General features: G+C 41.2%; 1 protein-coding gene, 1 long non-coding RNA gene and 1 pseudogene across 10 annotated transcripts in view; 1 reads left to right on the top strand and 2 right to left on the bottom strand.

Annotated features, from left to right (window-relative positions):
- Nucleotides 1-10184, bottom strand: part of CASR (calcium sensing receptor) — an 80406-nt gene extending 70222 nt beyond the window's left edge. For 3 of the 6 annotated variants that reach the window (XM_082394876.1, XM_082394875.1, XM_082394872.1), the window contains exon 1: nucleotides 7577-7883. The gene's annotated coding sequence lies outside the window, so the exon portion shown is untranslated. The other 3 variants (XM_082394877.1, XM_082394873.1, XM_082394874.1) reach the window with 2 other exon arrangements.
- On the bottom strand, nucleotides 2050-7077 carry LOC309630127 (large ribosomal subunit protein uL22 pseudogene; annotated as a pseudogene). Its single transcript has one exon. The product of its transcript is annotated as a large ribosomal subunit protein uL22 pseudogene (transcript).
- Nucleotides 7633-18125, top strand: part of LOC309630149 — a 118082-nt gene continuing 107589 nt past the window's right edge. For all 3 annotated transcript variants that reach the window (XR_014245453.1, XR_014245454.1, XR_014245455.1), the window contains exon 1: nucleotides 7633-7716. This is a non-coding gene — a long non-coding RNA (uncharacterized lncRNA). The remainder of the gene's footprint in view (nucleotides 7717-18125) is intronic.

The raw sequence follows: 18125 nt of genomic DNA, 5'->3' as shown, positions 1-18125 counted from the left end.
TGATTCTCTGTTACTTTCTCACTTTGAAAGAACTTCTTCATTCTCACAAAAAATATCCTCTGCTTTCCTCCCCACACCCCAAAATAGAAACTTTCCAAACTTCAAGTTTTAACTCGAAGTTACTATTTGAGGATATTTACAGTAAGATTCATTTTTTCAGAGAGCTAAACAAGTTATGTGTGTTCATTTTTTTCAGGTGGATATTCCTTGAGTTCCACAAAAGCTGTATAGGATCGAGAGTCAGATAGTGGGAAGAGCAGAGGGCTAGAGATAGAGTCAGGAGCATTAACCAGGTGTGTCATTTATATTATTTATAGCTGTGCTTTCTCTGGCAAGTCACTCTACCTTTCAGTGGGCTGGTTTCCTCACTTGTAAAAGATGACACCTAGCCTGCCCATATCCCTTATGAGTGCTTTGTCAGTCACTTACTGCCATACCAGCCTGTGTATTAGACTTGTTCATTCAGTATGCTCCTCCAATGTACCAGGCACTATGCTGGATTCTGGGGTTTCAGTGTTAAATAAGACATGCTGTCTGTGCCTGATGACCTCGAACAATGTGTATTAGCTCAATGAGTCCTTTAACAATCAATGAGGTAGATAATATGAATAACCCCAGTTTATAGATAAGGAAAGTAGGGCATAGAGTGATTGAACAACTTGCCCAAGGTCACACAATTGGTAAGCTGTAGAGATGGGACATAAGCCCAGGTAATCTAACTACAGAGCCCAGACTTTTAACCAATGTACTGCACTGCCTCTCCTAAGATAAGGCTGAAAATTGGCTGACAATGGCACAGAGCCAAACTTTATTTGGAATATTTTCATTTTTAAGAGTGCAGAAAGAAAAGGTCACTTGGCCTCCTCACTACCTTCCTCTCCTGATCACTTAGCACAAAAGGTGCCCTGTGGACGTAAGGATGAGCAGACCTGGATCCTGACCTGAAGGTGCTCATGATCTAATGGACTTGTGGTCTGAAGCTGTGGTGGAGAACCTCGGCCTGAGGGTTCCCCTCTCGCCAGCTCTTTCAGATCAGTTGGCACCCCCTCCTCTCCCTGGCCACCCTCTTCCGCAAGGGCTACCAGACTGGAGATCTGGGTACCACAGCTGGCGTCTCTGAGTGAACGGTGCCAACATAATGCCTGACACGCAGTTGGAACTCAACTGATGCTTGTTGAACTAAACTATGTCAAATTATAGAACATTTAGAGAGACTCTGAGGATATGATCATTCTTTCAACCATCAACCTCTATTATGAGGAGAAAAACAAAACTTTTTCTCCCCTAAGGGCAAACAGTTCACAGTTATTAGGGGGAACAATTACAATCTCTTTGAGCCTGCTTCTTTCTTTCTACATGAAAAACAACAATTTAAACAAGAAACATGCATGTTAGGAACTCCACCAACAAAGAAACATGGGTGAAAGAAGTCAAATAATTCCATTTTTCTTTGATAGTAATTTTGCTTGTGTGTATTGAAAGATTTGTTGAAAGAAGAATATCTAAAATTAGCTTCCTCTCTGCAGGTATCATATTACCTTTGCCCTCATCACTGATAAGCATTCCCTGAGGGTGGAGGAAAACAGGTTTCCAACCTGGTTCCCCGGGGGGGGGGGGGGGGGGGGGGTGGGGGTGGGGGGATGGGAGGGGGGTGATCAATCATAGATGAGAAATACATAAAAGCCAATTAATTCAGGTTACTTAACCTAAGAAACCTTCATCCTTCCTGCTTTTTCCATGTAAGGATAAGCCTCAGAGACGAGCAGGGGCAAAGGATACGGGCCAGGTAAGCAGCTACCATATGCCAAGCACTGTGTTAAGCACTTTCCATATATAGTCCATTTAAACCTCACAACTACCCTTTGGAGGAAACATTACCTCAGATTTATAGATATCAAAGGGATAGCCACCAGTAAAAACTGAGGCTCACAGAGCTTAGATATATTGCCCAAGGTCACAGAGATGGAATGTCCACTTTTTTTTTTTTACTTTTATTTGCATTTATTTTTTGTGGCATTTATTCCCGGGCCATAAGTTTTTGTTTCTTCACAGTTTCTTCTGGCATATCTTTTTCTTCTGTGCAACGTCCTCTTCTGGTTTAGGAACAAACTGTTATTTTTCAGTAAGGATCATCTCCATGTGGCAGAGAGAGTTCATGTATGGGTTGATCCAACCATGATCTCTGTAAGTCCTGTGCTGCATCTTGGGGGCTTTGTTCACCTGGATGTGCTCAATGACCAGAGAATCTACATCTAAGCCCTTAAGTTCAGCATTACTCTCTGCATTTTTGAGCATGTGCAGTAAAAATACAGCACTCTTTTTGGGCCACCGACCCTGCGTCCAGCCCCACTGTTTGGCCTGGGCACACCTACCAACTCCACCATTGTAACGACGGAATGGCACACATTGCTTCTTTGAAGTGACATCCTTCACATACTTGGTGGCTTTTCGGATATGCATACCCTTAATGGCCTGGGCAGTTTCACGAGTGTTCTTAAAGTGAACATGAAGATTTGAACATCTTGACTTGCATGGTTTTGTGGGGTTTTCTGGGTCAGGTGAATAGCGAACCATTTTTAGAGGTCACCTCAGGCTGCTTATCGGAAAAGGGAAAGTCCACTTTTAATCAAATTCTAGACTGTCCATGGCATAAGCAGACCTTTTTTCCCCCTCGTTTCACATTTTGCCACCTCACTCATTGGCCCTGCCTAATTTAAGGTCTGTTCATTTCTGTGGCTTCAAGTAATTAGACAGTTGTTCAAGCAACTGAATCCAAGAGAACCACATTCAATCAACATTTCCCAGGATCCACATTTGGGGGGTACAGGCATAAAGCTCCCAGCAACTTTTCAGCAGACACTATCACATATGTCTGGATTATTTTCTGTCTTATGAATGGACAAATGTGGTTACCAAGACTACACTGTATTATAAAGTAGGGACCACCTAAATCCTCTAATTCTCACTGACTTTAATAAAGGCACCTTGGCCAGAGGTTATTGGATTGTGGGAGGACACTTGAGAAAAAAGAAGGAAAAATTCAGTCATGCTAGTGTCAGGCAAGAATTGAACCAAAAGTACCAGGCATGAGTGAGGGTTATATGTGCCACATTATGACAATGGCAAATGGATGAAGTCTAACGTTCGTCCACCTTGAACTAAAAGCCTCCCAGAAATGAGAGAGAGAGAGAGAGATAAAGAGAGAGAGACAGGATGAATGAATGAATGAAATTTGTTATGGATGAACTAGACCTTCCTGATCCTATTTAATGTTATGAGATGGAAGTTGTCAAGGGGTCTCCTAAATTAGAAAGACAGCTTTTTTCTGGTACCAATCATTGAGTCCTCAGTATATAAGCACTTCCTAAATATCTGATCCCCAGTTCTGCTTGACACCTGGCTTCCTTTTGTTTATCCTAAGAACACTTGGATGACAGTACCAAAGGATGACAGACCAGAATCCCACTTGTCACAGCTAATGAGTAATTGAGTTCTGTGGTATTTACCTTGTAGACATCTCAAGCACTTGTCTCCTTTTCTCCATGCCTATGGCCACCATGGTTCAGGCCATCATCACCATCATCTGAGTGGTTATAATCTCTTTAAATGGTTGCTCTCCTCCAAACTTATCCCCCTTTAACCCAGTATCCACATGCAGCCAGAATGACAGCGTTCTAAACAAAAATGCTAAGTCACTTCTCTACGTAAAACCCTCCAGTGGCTCCCTTTGCCCCAGGATAAAAAATGAAAATAACAGCCAACAACAAGTGGGTGCATAATGTGCCAGGTACTCCATGACTTAATTCAGTTCTTGCAGCAAATTTATGAGAGAGATACAACCTTCGTTACCATTACTTATTGAGGCTAAGTGACTTGACCAAGACCCCACAGCTAGAAAATGGCAGAACCATGACTCATACCTGGGACTGTCTGACCTTAGAGCACATACTTTAATCACAATGCTATCGGTGTGATGGCATGCAGGTTCTGTGACCTGGCCTGCCCGCCACTCCAGCCTCATCTCTTCATGAGACCCTCTTTGCTCTTTATGCTTCAGCTCTTTGAGACACTTGCAGGTCCTGGACCTTGACAGTGTTTCATGCGTGTCTTTGTTTTGGCACATGGATCCCTCTTCTATAATGCCTTCTCCCCTCTGTCTATCTTACGGTATGTCTCATCTTTCAAGATTCAGCTCAAGTGTTAACTCCTCCATGAACCTTTTCTGGACCCCTCCTCTCCTTTTCTAGTAGAATTGACCACTCCCCTTCCTTGTGCATCACTGTACCTTAGTTATGCTTCCATTATAGCAACCACAGTGCTTTCCTACCCTTACATAGACAAGTATGACTCTCTCCTCTTACACTTCTGTGAATTCCTTAAATGCTGGGACTGACTCTTACTAATCCATTTTACCCACAGTATCTAACAGAGTGCTAGGCATATTAAAGGTTCACTGTAAATATTGTTGAATGAGTAAAAATATTTGCACATGAAATATGATGCTTGGTCAAAACTCACCATGCCACTATATTGTGAGATTTATGTTAATTTTACTTACAGCGTCAATGCAATTAGTAATTTTTTTCTTTACCTAAGGACTGTATATGAAACTTTGAAGAGGTACATGCAGCTTTAGGGTAACTAAAACTAGAGCAGTGGATAGGGGTGGAGAGAAGACACTGTAGCTGACCTGCCACACCTGTTTTCACCTGGGAAAGTATTCAGTGACAACAATGAGCTATCACCATACAAGCCAAATCTGGTATGGGAGTTATGTACATATCTACCTTAGCAGTGGAAATATGGATGATTCACATTTGAACCACAATGCACAAATTTTATTGTGCACAATAAGCTAAACTGACAAGAGTAAAATGAATCTAAACATTTAATTTAGAAGCAAGAACAACAATAATGGAAAACCATGACCAACTCAGGGCAGTACAAACAATGCTGTGATAACAAAGCATCCTTCCCCCAAGTTCCAGAAATTCCAACTCTACATGTGTGCATATGCAGTATTGCAAACACTACACCTGGCTTCTTGATTACTGGTAGCCAAATGGAATTCCTAACTGATACATTCTGGTCCTACCTCAAAGCCATATATATCCCCAACATTCCCACCTACCCTTGAATCTCAGCTCAAAGGAAACCTCCTTGAGAAAGCCTTCCCTGATCTCAGAGGACAGTCTGTATACACCCTCAAAGACCTTTATTTCTTTCCTTTAGAAAGCTTATCTTAGGGACTTTCCTGGTGGCGCAGTGGTTAAGAATCTGCCTTCCAACTCAGGGGACGCGAGGGTCTGATACCTGGTCAGGGAACTAGATCCCACGTGCATGCAGCAACTAAGAGTTTGCATGCCACTAAGCAGGCTGTGAGCCGCAACTAAGACCTGGCACAATCAAAATAAATAAATAAAATAAAATAACAATGAAAAAAAGAAGGAAAGCTTAAAAAAAAAGGAAAGCTTATCTTAGTTTGTAATTACATATTCAATACTTAGTTATTTTACTAATGGTGGCCTCCCCAAAGCATCTGTAAACTCCAGGAGATCAGAGACCTTGCCTGGTTTTATTCATCATTTTTCTCCCAGTGATTGGTACATAGCCAGGCATTCTGCAAACATTTTGAATGAACGAATGAATGATGAATGATTCCTTCACGTCTTACTTACTCATTATTGCCTTGTTCTGAGAATTACACCCGATTCCTTACCAGTCTCAAGCTGGTACTCAGTCCATCCCTCTTCATTATTCCCCTACCCTACCACAAGACTCAGTCCTTATTTTCCAATCCTCTCCTCTCCCAATCCTTCATTTAAAAAGGTTCTTAGAAGTGGAAGCTTCTAACCTACCTGAACTTCCTGAACTGTGTGGGATCCAGGTCAAGGTCATACAACATGAAAAAAATTAACAAAGCAAAGGAAAACGTAGTGACTGGAGTAGCTATTAGGTTATTTTAAGCAGTCTACACAACTCCTAAAAAACTATTAATTCAGGAAAAATAATTTAAACCACTTCTATTTTATCACATAGACAAAAGTGGGTTGATTTGCTGATTTTTTTCCCCACTTCTCAGTATGTTTTGGCCTTGCATAGAAAAAGTCTTGGAAAGTAGTCGATTGTGTTGGTTGATGGCAAGAAGTAAGCTGCATGTGTGGTCTGCTGGCCAAATTATCTGGAGGTTGTTCCTAAATGACAGGGCCCCACTTCCAGGATTCTTCTCCTCTTAAGGGTCTTGGCCTGCTCCTCTCTTTCTAATCCCCTGATCCCCTCTAACTCCTTCTTCTATATCTTCCTCTCCCCCCTTGTCTACCACAAAGGTATGTCCCTGAGCCCCTTCACAAATGTAAAACATCCACCCTATGAGATTGCTACTGAGGAAAAATCCTATGCCTGTTACTTTGCTGGTCCTAGGTGAAGGCAGCAGAGATAATGGGAGGTATGATTGGCAAAGTTCTGCTTTCAGGAATAGGAACTAGTGAAGTGTTAATTTCTGGAAATCTAGAACACTTTAGGAAATTTCCTTCATTAATTTTCCTCAGTACCAGACTCTACTTAAACTGCATTTGCAAAGTCCAGTTTAAGGGAAAGAACAGGTAGTACAGAATTCGTCAGGAGCTCTTCGCCAAAGCTCCTTTCTTTGAATCTCTGGGACAGTTAAGACAAGTAAAAGAAATGTCCGCTCGGGAGTGGGCTCCCTACCCCAAGGGCCACCCGGGTGAAAGACTTTTGAAGAGAGCAGGGGTGGGACCAGCGAGGAACGCTGGAGATTAAGGGATGCGGCCAGTGGCGGTGACGTCATTTTCTTTTGGTACTTTCATTAGGCAGGAGGTGAGATAACGAATCAAAGGGAGGGGACGGAAGAAGTAGAGTTGAAAAAGATATGCGTAAAAAACAAGGAAGGCATAAATAGACACAAATGCAAGTATAGGAATATCTCTAGAAGTTAAACTTGCATTATTTGATTTTTTAAAAAATCATCTATTTAAACTATAATTTATTGATTAAAAAATAATATAAGATTCCATCAAACTGGTACTTCTTTTTTCTCCCCAAGGAATATAGCGGCTGGTGATAAAGCCCCGGGACTGACACCTTAGTTTGGTGTCACTGAGACAAGGTCCCCAAGGCAGCTGGAGGCTTGGGCCAAGGATCCTGCTAGGGGACTCATGGCCCAGAAGGATGGGTGCTGACGCTGTAGCCTTCCTTATGCACACACGCTAGAAAACTGCCCGTTCCCTTGTTAACACACGGAAAGGGAATACTTTATGATTGTGTCACAGGCAGAAACAAGGCGGAGGCACAAGACGCTACCCAGAAGCCGCGTCTTGGTGCGCATTCCCGTTCATCCGCGAGGGCGACCCACTGCCCCTTCTGAGGACCGGTGAGCCCTTGGTCCGGTAAGGTGGACCCTGACTTCCCCCACGCCCCACGCCCAGTGTTCCGAGGCCTGAGCTGCGCCAGCGTGCGCCCTTCGCTTAGCCCCCAGCCCGCGGCCCCCAGCCCCGTCACTGCCCCTCCCCCACTGGGGCCCTTTCTGACCGCCCTCGCGGCCCCTGGTCCAGGTTACCTGGCGCCCCGGCCCGGGCTGCCTCACCGCGAGCAGCGCCAGCCCGTCGGCCGTGGGTTTCCACAAGGCGCGCTCAAGACGGCGCGCGGGGTCGGTTCCCGAAGCCAAGGTCACGGTCTCGGAGAGGCGCTCGTCCTCGGGTATGTCCAAAGCAGCCCCCGCAGACCCTCTGGGCGGCAGCCGCTGCCCCGGCCTCGGAGCTCCGCCCCTCTCCCGCTCCCGCCCCCTCGGGGTCCCCGACTGCCGAGTCCAGTTCCCCTCGGAGCCGCTCGCGGGCTGCTCTTCAACCCTCCACCCCGGGCAGCTCCGGTTCCCTCACCGGCTTCCCAGGTCGTGCTGAGCTGACTCCGCTGGAGCCAGGCGCCGAGGGCCACGCGTCGGGTCTGGTTCTCGGGGCGGGGGGCCCCGCGCTCGCGTCCTCTCCTGTTCTTTCCGGTGCCGCGCTGGGAGGTCCCGGACCCCAGATCCTGCTCCCGAGGTTGGAGAGACCCCCACTTTCCTCCTCCTCCTTGGAGATGGAAAGAGGCTTAAGAGGTTGGGGGCCTACGACTCCTCCAGCGTTCTCTGTGCTCTGTGCTAAGAGTGGGAAACTTTTTTTTTCCGATAAAAGGCCAGAAAGTCACGGTAAAATAAATACAAATCGCGTACCAAGATTCTTACTCATTCTGCAAGACTCAGGTCAGGTGCTGCCTACGTTGCGAGATCTCCTCGGTGCTTGCAAACAGCTCCCTCCTTCCACTCTCTTGCGCGAAAGGGCGCTTCGGTCCTCCCTGGTCAGAGGCAGACACCTGTTGCCTGTCGTTTCCTCTGCCCGACCTGACCGTGCGCTCCTTGAAGACCGCGACTCGGCCTGCCCTGCTCATCCCTGTACCCAGTCCCTGGCACGGCACCTGCCACCTATCAGGGGATCGAATACTTTATGAATAAGTGGGAAATTGATTTCTTTTGTAAACAGCCAGTTATTTCTTTTTATCCTCAAATAACACATACTCCTTTGGGTGAGCAATTTGCTAGTCTCTATAAAGAGCCACAAAAGTTGTTATCCTCTTTGATGCATTAATTCCATTCTTGGGGAAATTTCCGGAACAAAATAATATTTATGTGCAGATGTTCGTAGCAGGATCTTTTATTACAGAAAACAATAATTTAAAAAACCACAAAAAGAAAAACAAAACAAAACAAAACAAAAAACCCACAAAAAGCAAAGAAACAAAGTCAAACTGTCAACAATAGGAAATTGGTAAAATAAATTATGGTAGGGTAACTTAATGAGATATTATACAAAATCGTTAAAATGAGAAACATCAAGGCAGGAGTGCCTCAAAATGTTTTTAGAACAAGGAGGGAGTATTTATTTACTTATAAAGCAAAAAAAAAAAAAAAAAAAAGGAAAATATGAAACAATGTGAGAAAGTGTTTACAAAATAATATTAAGCCAAAAGAATAAGAAATTGCATAGTTACCATGCTTAACGACTTCAAGTGAAAATGCAGATTTCTTCTCAGTAAAATGGGGTTAACACCTACCTTAAGGGGTTCTTGGAGCATTAAATAAGTTATTGGAGAAAAGTGCCTGATACCACATGGGTACTCAGCAAAAAGTTTCCATTTTCCTACTCCAGAAGAACAGATGCATCTAGAATCACAAATACATCCTCATCCTAGCCCAGTTCTGCTGGTTTGACCACCTTCTCTTCAAATGTAGGGTAAGAGAAGGAGTTGAACAAGTGTTGAAGCACCAGGTTAAAGTGAAGGGGAGAATCTAGTTAATAAAATAAATGCCTAGTCCTCCCTCAGGCCCAAATGCCCAGCAATACAAGTTAACAATGCGGGATTTGGCTCAGCAGCAGTCCATATCAAAATATCTTAGAGATTTTAGTTGGCTACCAGCACAGCCTGGTCAGTGCCCAAAGGCTGAGTTAATTCAGCCCAAAAGCTGAATGACACTGCAATCTTAGCCCGAATTTATACTCTTCAATCATCAACTTACAATTGGAGCAAAATAGTCAAATGTCTTTAAGAAAACATCACTCCGAAGAGCTATTGTTACTTCCATTTTGAAGATGAAGAAACTGGTTAAGGTGTATAGGATTGGGCAGCTAGGAAGTGGCAGAACAATGACCTGAATCTGATCAGGTTGACCACTGCCAAGCTGCTTTGCCAGTGGATCCCAGTGTGTACATCTCCCACTAGAAGTATAGGCAATGCTTTTGAGTGGTACACAGACAATGTTAAATAACAGTGGATCACGTGGTGAAAAAAGTTATGCTCTCTTCCATTCTCTTGAACCTATGGATGTTAAGAAAGAAGTATCATTTTTGTCGTGCTTTGTCCTTACACCTCTCAACACTTGCTAATCTCCTGTTCTAACAGAGCGAGAGCCTGCCTCAGGATCAGCACTCTTGCCAGGCAACAGTTCCTGAGTAGAATTTAACATCATCACTTTCTCTTCCTTCTGATATTATTCCTTATGCTGTTAATTTCTAATTGGTGTGGGTTTTTCATTTACAAGGTGATGTAGTTTCCATTTAAGGCAAAATTACTTGGCTAAGAAAATTGGGTAATTTGAAAGGGAGATATTAAGGAGCTAATAGGACCAGTGATACTTAGATATGAAGCAATACTTAGATATGGTAAAAAGGACAAAATGTGGAGGTGGTACACAGGTGCTTGATGTTTGGGAAATACTGCCCTACACTCTGTTTTGATCAGTGGGTGCAAGGTATGGTGAGGCGGGTTTCAGTTCAAAATGAATGAGAACTTTCTGACAATCAGAGCTGTCTCGGAAGATGAAAAAGGGCTGCCTTGGGGGTGTTAACCACATTTCCTTCACTCTGGGGGTTGAAGCAGAGGTTAGATGCCTGTTGTTCATGAATGATGCCATGAGAGGTCAAACACCAGATAGACTAGAAGTTTTATAGTTTCTGCGAACCAGAATCTGAGATTTTTGAAAGCAGAGCTTCCCAGGGATCTGACCACCTGAAAGACTGGATTTTGGAGTAAGTTACATTAACTTCCTTTGAGGACAAATCCCAAAGAAGAGTTCCAAGTGAGCTTTGAGCAATAGCGGCACCACTGTGACAACTGTATGATTTATGGAGCACTTGAAAATGTTAGGATGCTTGTTTACAATTCAATTATTTACTCTCTAATTACACTTTCTTTTGAGTAGCCTGTACTCATAACCATCCCCAAGGGCCAAGAGGGTGGGGTTGCTCCTTCCTTCCACACATCAGCATCTGCCAGCTCCAGGCTTTTGTGGTGTCTGCTTACCCCAAAGCAGCTGCTTCTGCTGTTCATTGTAACCCATTTTGACTGGAATAAAAATACGTGTGTGGTGAAAAAGGTAAATAGCAGTTAAAAACTTACTTTGCTGTAGGAAATTTACTTTTCAACCATTTAGCCTAAAATTTATGATGTATAGACCACGTTCTGACTGCCTTAAAGTTCTAGAATACTTTGCACATGAGCTATCTTAGAGGTCACCTAGGTCCATTGCCTCAAAGGGCAGAGATCCTCTTAGGAGCTTGTTTGGCAGGTGAGCTGGAGGGAGAAGAACATTCAGAGGGCCCCATGAAGGAATAACTGCTTCCACTCGGATAACTGCATCAAGGGAAAGCTCATCTAACTGTCAGACAGCTCTTTGGGTTAGGAGGTTCTTTCCTGAGGCATTCGTGATACCTTTCTTTCCCTCACACTCCATATCCAGTCCATCTGCAAGTCTTGCTGGCTCTGATTTCCAAATACATCCAGAATCATCCTCTTTTCTCCACCTTCACCACTGCCAGTTTCTCTAAGCCAGCATGATCTTACTCTTAGAAAACCTCCTAACTGGTCCTGCATCCACCCTTGCGGATATCTCTATAGTCTATTCTTCACACAGCAACTGGATTGATAGATTTGAAACAACTTGGATGTGTAATTTCTCTGCTCAAAACCTTGTCTGTAATGGCTTCCTATCTCTCTCAGAGTAAAATCTAGTAAAGGCCATGCCCCGTGGAGACCAGCATTATCTGGCCCCTTGCTATTTCTATGACGTCATCTCCTACGGTCTTTCTTGGCTCCACACACATTGGTTCCTTTACTGGTTTTTGGATGTGCCCAGCATATGCTGCCTTGGGGTCTCTGCATTTACTTTTCTCAGTCTGGAGCACTCTTCTCCCTAACTTCTTTTGCTCTCAATTCTAAGTGTTACCTTTTCAGAGAGACCTTCCTTTGGGATTCCTGTCCTCTAATAGCATAGCCTCTCTTTCACCCCTCTTCATCACTCTTTATTTATCCTGCTTTACTATGTTTTAAAGATGTTGTAAACTTTACTGATGGTTCGAGAGCAGTAAATTTGGGGTGTGTGATGGGGTCATAGAGAGGTTAGAGCAAATCACGGCACGGAAAACAACGTAAAAATGAATATTAAATACTCTGTTCTTTAAAAACACTTAAGGAATCCAGCTACTGTGAATTTCTCATTGGCTGTCTTTCCTCCATGGTTCCCAGTCTCCTGTTTCATTACTGTCAGGTTTTCTCACACACTCACTTGTAGCCCAAGTGCTCTTTTTATTCTAACCCCGCTCAGGATACTCTAAAAAGCTCAAATGGGGCCTATGTCTTTTGCTCATTTTTGTTTTAATTAACTAATTTCATTTAAGTATAACATATGTTTAGAAATATGTACAGTTTGACCAGCGTTTATACCATTTTCCATCCTCTAAACCCTCCAGAGAGTAACCACTAGCCTGACTTCTAACACCATAGATTATTTATATTTATACCAATGGAATCATTCAGTAAATACTCGTTTACATCTAGCTTCTTTCACCCAATAATTTGTGAGATTCAGCCATACTGTGCAGTAGTTTGTTGCTTTTTCATTTCTGTGTCCTATTGCAATGTGTGACCATGTCACAATTTATTGATTCATTTTACTATTGATGGGCATTTGAATTGCTCTCAGTTTTCAGCTATTATTAATAATGCTGCTGTGAAATTCTTGTATATGTCTCGGTGTACATGTGCGTGCATTTCTGTTGGGCAATATGTAGGAGTAGAATTACTTGGTTAAAAGATATGCATATGTTTAGCACTAGAAGATATTGCCAAAGAGTTTTCCAGAGTGGTCATACCAATTTATATTTCCACCAGTAGTAAATGAGAATTCTTACTTATCTCCTTACCAACACTTGGTATAGTCTTTTAAAAAAATACTACTCTTGTGTGTGTAAAGTGATGTCTCATTGTAGTTTTAATTTGCATTTCCCAGATGACCAGTGAAGTTGAGTGCCTTTTCATATGTTTATTGACTGTTTAGATAGTCTCTTTAATGAAGTGTCTGTTTATGTCTCTCTCCCCCTTGCCGTTTTAAAAATTAGGTTATCTTTCTTTTTCCTTACCAATATATGTTTTTTTCTGATATGCTAGGCTTATATTTAGGTTTTTTTTGTCAATTATTGATATTGAAAATACCTTTTCCAATTCTGTGGTTTGCCTTTTCACTCTTTTTTTAAATTGAAGTATAGTTGATTTACAATATTGTGTTAGTTTCAGGTGAACAGCCTTTTCACTCTCTTGATAGTGCCTTTTCATGAAGAGAAGTTCTCATTTTTAATGTAGTCCAATTTATCTGTATTTTCCTTTATGGTTAATGTGTTTTGGTCGGGCTTAAGAAATCTTTGCCTACACCAAGTCATGAATATATTCTCCAGTGTTATCTTCTAGAAGGCTTTTTGTTTTGTCTTTTACATTAAGATCTGCAATCCTACTGGAATTGATTTTTGTATGGGTCAACTTTCATTTTTTTCCCAATGAATTTCCAATTGACTTGGCACCATTTATTGAAAAGATCAACCTTTCTCTACTGTTCTGTGTGTCACCACTGCTTTGAAGTACCCATATATGTGTGGTTCTGTTTATGAACTCTCAACTGTGTCTGGTTAGTCTATTTATCTATTCTTTTGCCAAAATACCATACTGTCTTATTTATTGTGGTTTTATAGTAAGTTGTGAAATCTGGTACAGTAAGTTCTCTAACTTTATTCTTCTTTAAGGTCATCTTGGCTGCTCTTGGACTTTTGCATTTCCATATACATTTTTAGAATCAGCTTGTCAACACACACACACACACACACACACACACACACTCACGAATTTTTCATTGGGATTATGTTAAATCTCTAGAACAATTTTGGAGAAAATTGACATCCTGAAAATATTTAGACTACTAATGCACAAACACAGGATATCCTTCCACTTATTTAAGTCTTCTTTAATTTCTCTCACCAATAATTTACAGTTTTTTGTGTATAAGTCATGCACATATTTTGCTGGATTATTCCTAGGTATTTGATGCTTTTTGATGCAATTGTATTTGACATCCTTTTAAAATTGTATTCTTAATTGTTTGTTGCTGATACCTTGTTATATTTATCTTCTTAGGATACATCACCTCATCACCTGATATACTATATATTTATGTGTTATTGTCTATCTCTCTTCCAAAATGTAAACTTTGTGAGAATAGATAATTTTGTCCATTTTGATCACTTCTTTATGCCCAGTGCCTTAACCAGTTCCTGACACATAATAGACTTCATATATATTTATTGAATTGGATTGACTTATATTGAGCTGAAATCTTCTTGCAACTCATACTTCCTTCCTCCAGAACAATACAGAATAAGTCTCCTTCTTCTTGTATACTGTGGGTTGTCATCTATCCCCCAGCACTATTCCTTTCCCAAAGCCAAGCACTTCAGTTCTTTCAGCAGTTCCTCATGAGGCAGGTTTTAGAATTCTCTCATTATATTGTCTGCTTCCCCTTAGTACATGCTCTGGTTTGCCAATATTCCCTTTCAATCTGGGCTCCCAGAATTGATCTGATCAATGTGTATGGTAAATTTGAATATTAATTGCCTGAGCTGGATCATTTTTATTTGCTGTGTCACAATATTGATGCATAGTAAGATTGTGGTCAAACAATATCCCCCAGCCTGTATTTTTGAAATGAAGTTTAATTATTTTAATATAGATGAAAGAGTATTGCCAGAAGTACTTACACCCTGAAGCTAAAAAAGTTTAAGCTTCAGGGTCTTTTATTTGTATGGCCCCTGTGAATGTAGGGAGATGTTGGGAGTTGGATAAAGAGATCTAGCTCCAAGCCTGGGGTGATTTCTTTACCATGCTGATAAATATTCACTTCTGTATTTTATTTCTTTATTTTTTTTTGTATTTATAATTTTTTTAAATTAAAGAGGCCCCTCCAAATTCTGTAGGCTTCAGGCCCCACAATTCTTGGATCTGCTCCTGCTAAATTTTAACCTAGCATTAAACTCATTGAGATCATTTTGAGTCTTGATCCTGTCATCAATCATATTATTAAACCCTTGTGTATCTAGAAAATTTGATAAGCAGGTCCTCTTATACATTATTTAAGTAACTTAAAACCTACAAACCTAGATAGGGTTAAAGACCAGGCCCTGCAGGTCTTCACTTATTTACATCTTTGGGTAAATACCAATCTCTTTATCAACTCTTTGTAGATACACTTGGTCAATCAGCTGCAGAATTGCTGGCTATATTATCATCTAGCTCTTATTTAACCATACAAGTAACATTACTATCATGAGAGACTTGCCCAACTCAAGGAATCTAATAACACCCTTCCTGTTGTAATCCTAGTAATTCTGTAAAAAAAGAAATGACATTTGCTTGTTTCAACTTGTATTATTGAACCGAATGACCCTTCATTCTAAATACTAAAAAAAAAAGTTTAATTTTTAAAAAATTTTGTCTGGAATCAACACCTACCTTATTTGTCTTTTGTGTCCAGAATCCATTTGTTGCCCCTTATTTGAAAATAAGGAGAGTATTTGCCTTCTTTATCCATTCTTTACGGTTTCTCAGTGTGGCATACAGGGACTTTTAGATCATACCTTTAACGTTTTCTACCTCATTAGAATGAGGTTTTCTGGAATCTGAGGATTCAAACCGGTTCATAGGGGTTAGGTATCTTTATTATCTCTCCATCTACCTCAGACTTTCTTTCCGATGTTAATTCTCCCCTTTTCTGTTGGAAGGCCACTTTGATTGATTGAGAAGATAGAGGCAAAACAGATCTAGAATAGTTTTGCCTTTTCTGCACCGGTAAACAGCTACCTAGGCGTACGGTTGGAGGAAATTTAGTTTTCCTCTCTTTGCCCCAGTCCCAACACAGTGTCCTCCCTGAGCTACCATCCTTTAGGAATGTTAGGATTGCTCAACTTTTCATATTTACCAGGGTCTATTGTCCTAACCCAATTTCTTCCCACAGTTTTTCATGACTCAGCACTGATAGCCTGGTTATAAATTATTTTTGAGCTAGCTATTAAATTCCTTTTCCATAGAGAGTTTTAATCTCACTGGGAAAAAGAGACCACACTCATGCAAGTATCAGAGAATTAAAAAAAAACAAAACCCACACAATGAAGTCTTTTGTTTAGCAGAACTGGCAAAAGTCCTGGGACAGACAGACGCTACTCTTCAAAGGTGTGTAATTTGCAATTTGAGACAGCTCTCTGAACCCAAGCTGTTGATCGTCACCCTTCTCCAGCTTCTATACGCGTAAGAACATTCCTTCACCTTCCTAACTCCAGGTACCAGTCCTGATATCATCTGTAACAATACAGGGGCCAGCTGGGCCAGTGGTAGGTGTGCTGCAGAGAACATACACCTTCTCCTGACCTCTGCTTCTCTTTCCTCCCTCTGATTCCACCTTTGCTTTTGTCTTTTCTCTCACATCTCCTCCTTTTCCAGCTTGGAGGAGAAGGGGGAGGAGTTGGAGCAGCTCCCAGGTACTGGAGAGAAGATGGAGCTGAGCCAAAGAAGCAATTTGCAAGTTTTCTTCGTCCAATTTTATGGTGGCAACAAAGGAGGGCTAGGAGATAACTTTTTAAAAACCATTAGAGGAAAAAAAAGTGAACAAAGAAAACTTGATTAAGCAACAAAAAGCAGGAAATAGAAAAACAAGACCCAACAAGAAAGCATAATAAATGGAGAACATAAAAGAACATGACTGGAATAGATCCAACACATCACTAATCATAATAAATTATTAAAAGGCAGAAAATCTCAAGTATAGTTTTAAAAGCATCCAGCTATATGCTGTTTCAAAAGACACACCAAAAATAAAATGACACGAGGATATTTAAAATTATAGGAATAAAAATATACCTGATAAATGCTTACACAAACAATAGTAGTAACAGAAAAGGCTGAATTAAAAGCTAAAAACATCAGATGGAAAAAAATTTACACTGGTAGAAAGTATGATCCATCTAGAAGATAGGACAGTTGTCAATTCTTTATGCATCTATCAAGTTAGTTTTGAAATAGATCTTGTGGGTATTTTTTTACAACCTTAGGTATAAAAATTAAAATGAAACAAATTTTTCTGTAAGTGAACTTAAATTTTGTTTCAACTGTTCATGCTGCTAGATGGCAGAAATGTAATCTTATTTGGTTCAGGCGAATCTCAGCTGGTTCAGATTTTCCATATTCCATTTATTCTACCTGACAAATTCTTTGAGTTGAATTTGTGTTCCAGGGGACATACTTAATGTCAGGGGGGCATCATTTTCTGTCTGTTCTTAGCATCTGCTGAAAGGCTTGTTCCTGATAGGTCTCTAATCATTGGTCCATGTGAATCAGTGAGGCAGTATTCTTCTTGTCCTCATTTCAAGACCTCTTCAGGTCCGACCCTATCTTGGTTACTTCTATGCCCCTCCTGGGAAAATTTGGAAACCTCTACAACACTGTATGAAATATTTGCCTAGTCAGTGAATGCAGCCACCTCTACTCTACTGCTCCCATTCCATATTTCATGGTAGAGAACTCTGAGTATTTGCCACTTCTTCAAGCTTCACTCAGGAAGCAACGTGCAGGTCCTCTATGCTCTTAGATCTTTCAACCCTGTCTGGAGTTTTTAGTGTGTCCTCTAACCAAAGTAAGTTAGCCCAGAGTGAGGAGGGGAGAGGGAGCTGGTCACTTTCTCAAGGAGGCACACCAGTCTCCAACTCTCTTAATTCCTTTCCAGTCTCCTGATCCTAGCCCAAGGAATACTGATCTAGTCTGAGAGAGTAAAAGCTAGCTATTATAACATCAGGAATTCTTGCAAATTTGTTTTATGGCTTTGGGCTTCTAATCCATCATGATTTAGACCTTTGAAACCCAGGTATGTGCAACTCAAAAGCTTTTGACTGATACCGGACTTTATTTTCTTCTGTTTTTGTGTAGCAGCCTTCCTCCTTCAAAGAAATGAATGATTCAAGGTCTAGTTTGAATGGGGGAAGAAACACTGGGAAAAAAGACATTACCAAGTGCAAAAAGCACATCAGCTGATGCACCAAAAATTATCTTGAAACATATAAAAGAATATGTATTAGAAGCACAAAGATAATTGTCAAATTGACATTCATAGAGGGAGAATTGACACCTTTTTTTTTTAAAGATACCTTTTTAAAGAAATTAAAAGATCAAGTAGATTAAAAAATGAGTAAGAACATATGCTATGTGAGTAGTAC

Source organism: Balaenoptera borealis, assembly GCF_965194805.1.
Source record: "Balaenoptera borealis genome assembly, chromosome: 5".
NCBI classification, from domain to species: Eukaryota; Metazoa; Chordata; class Mammalia; order Artiodactyla; family Balaenopteridae; genus Balaenoptera; species Balaenoptera borealis.
This window is presented reverse-complemented; position numbering and strand designations above follow the sequence as displayed.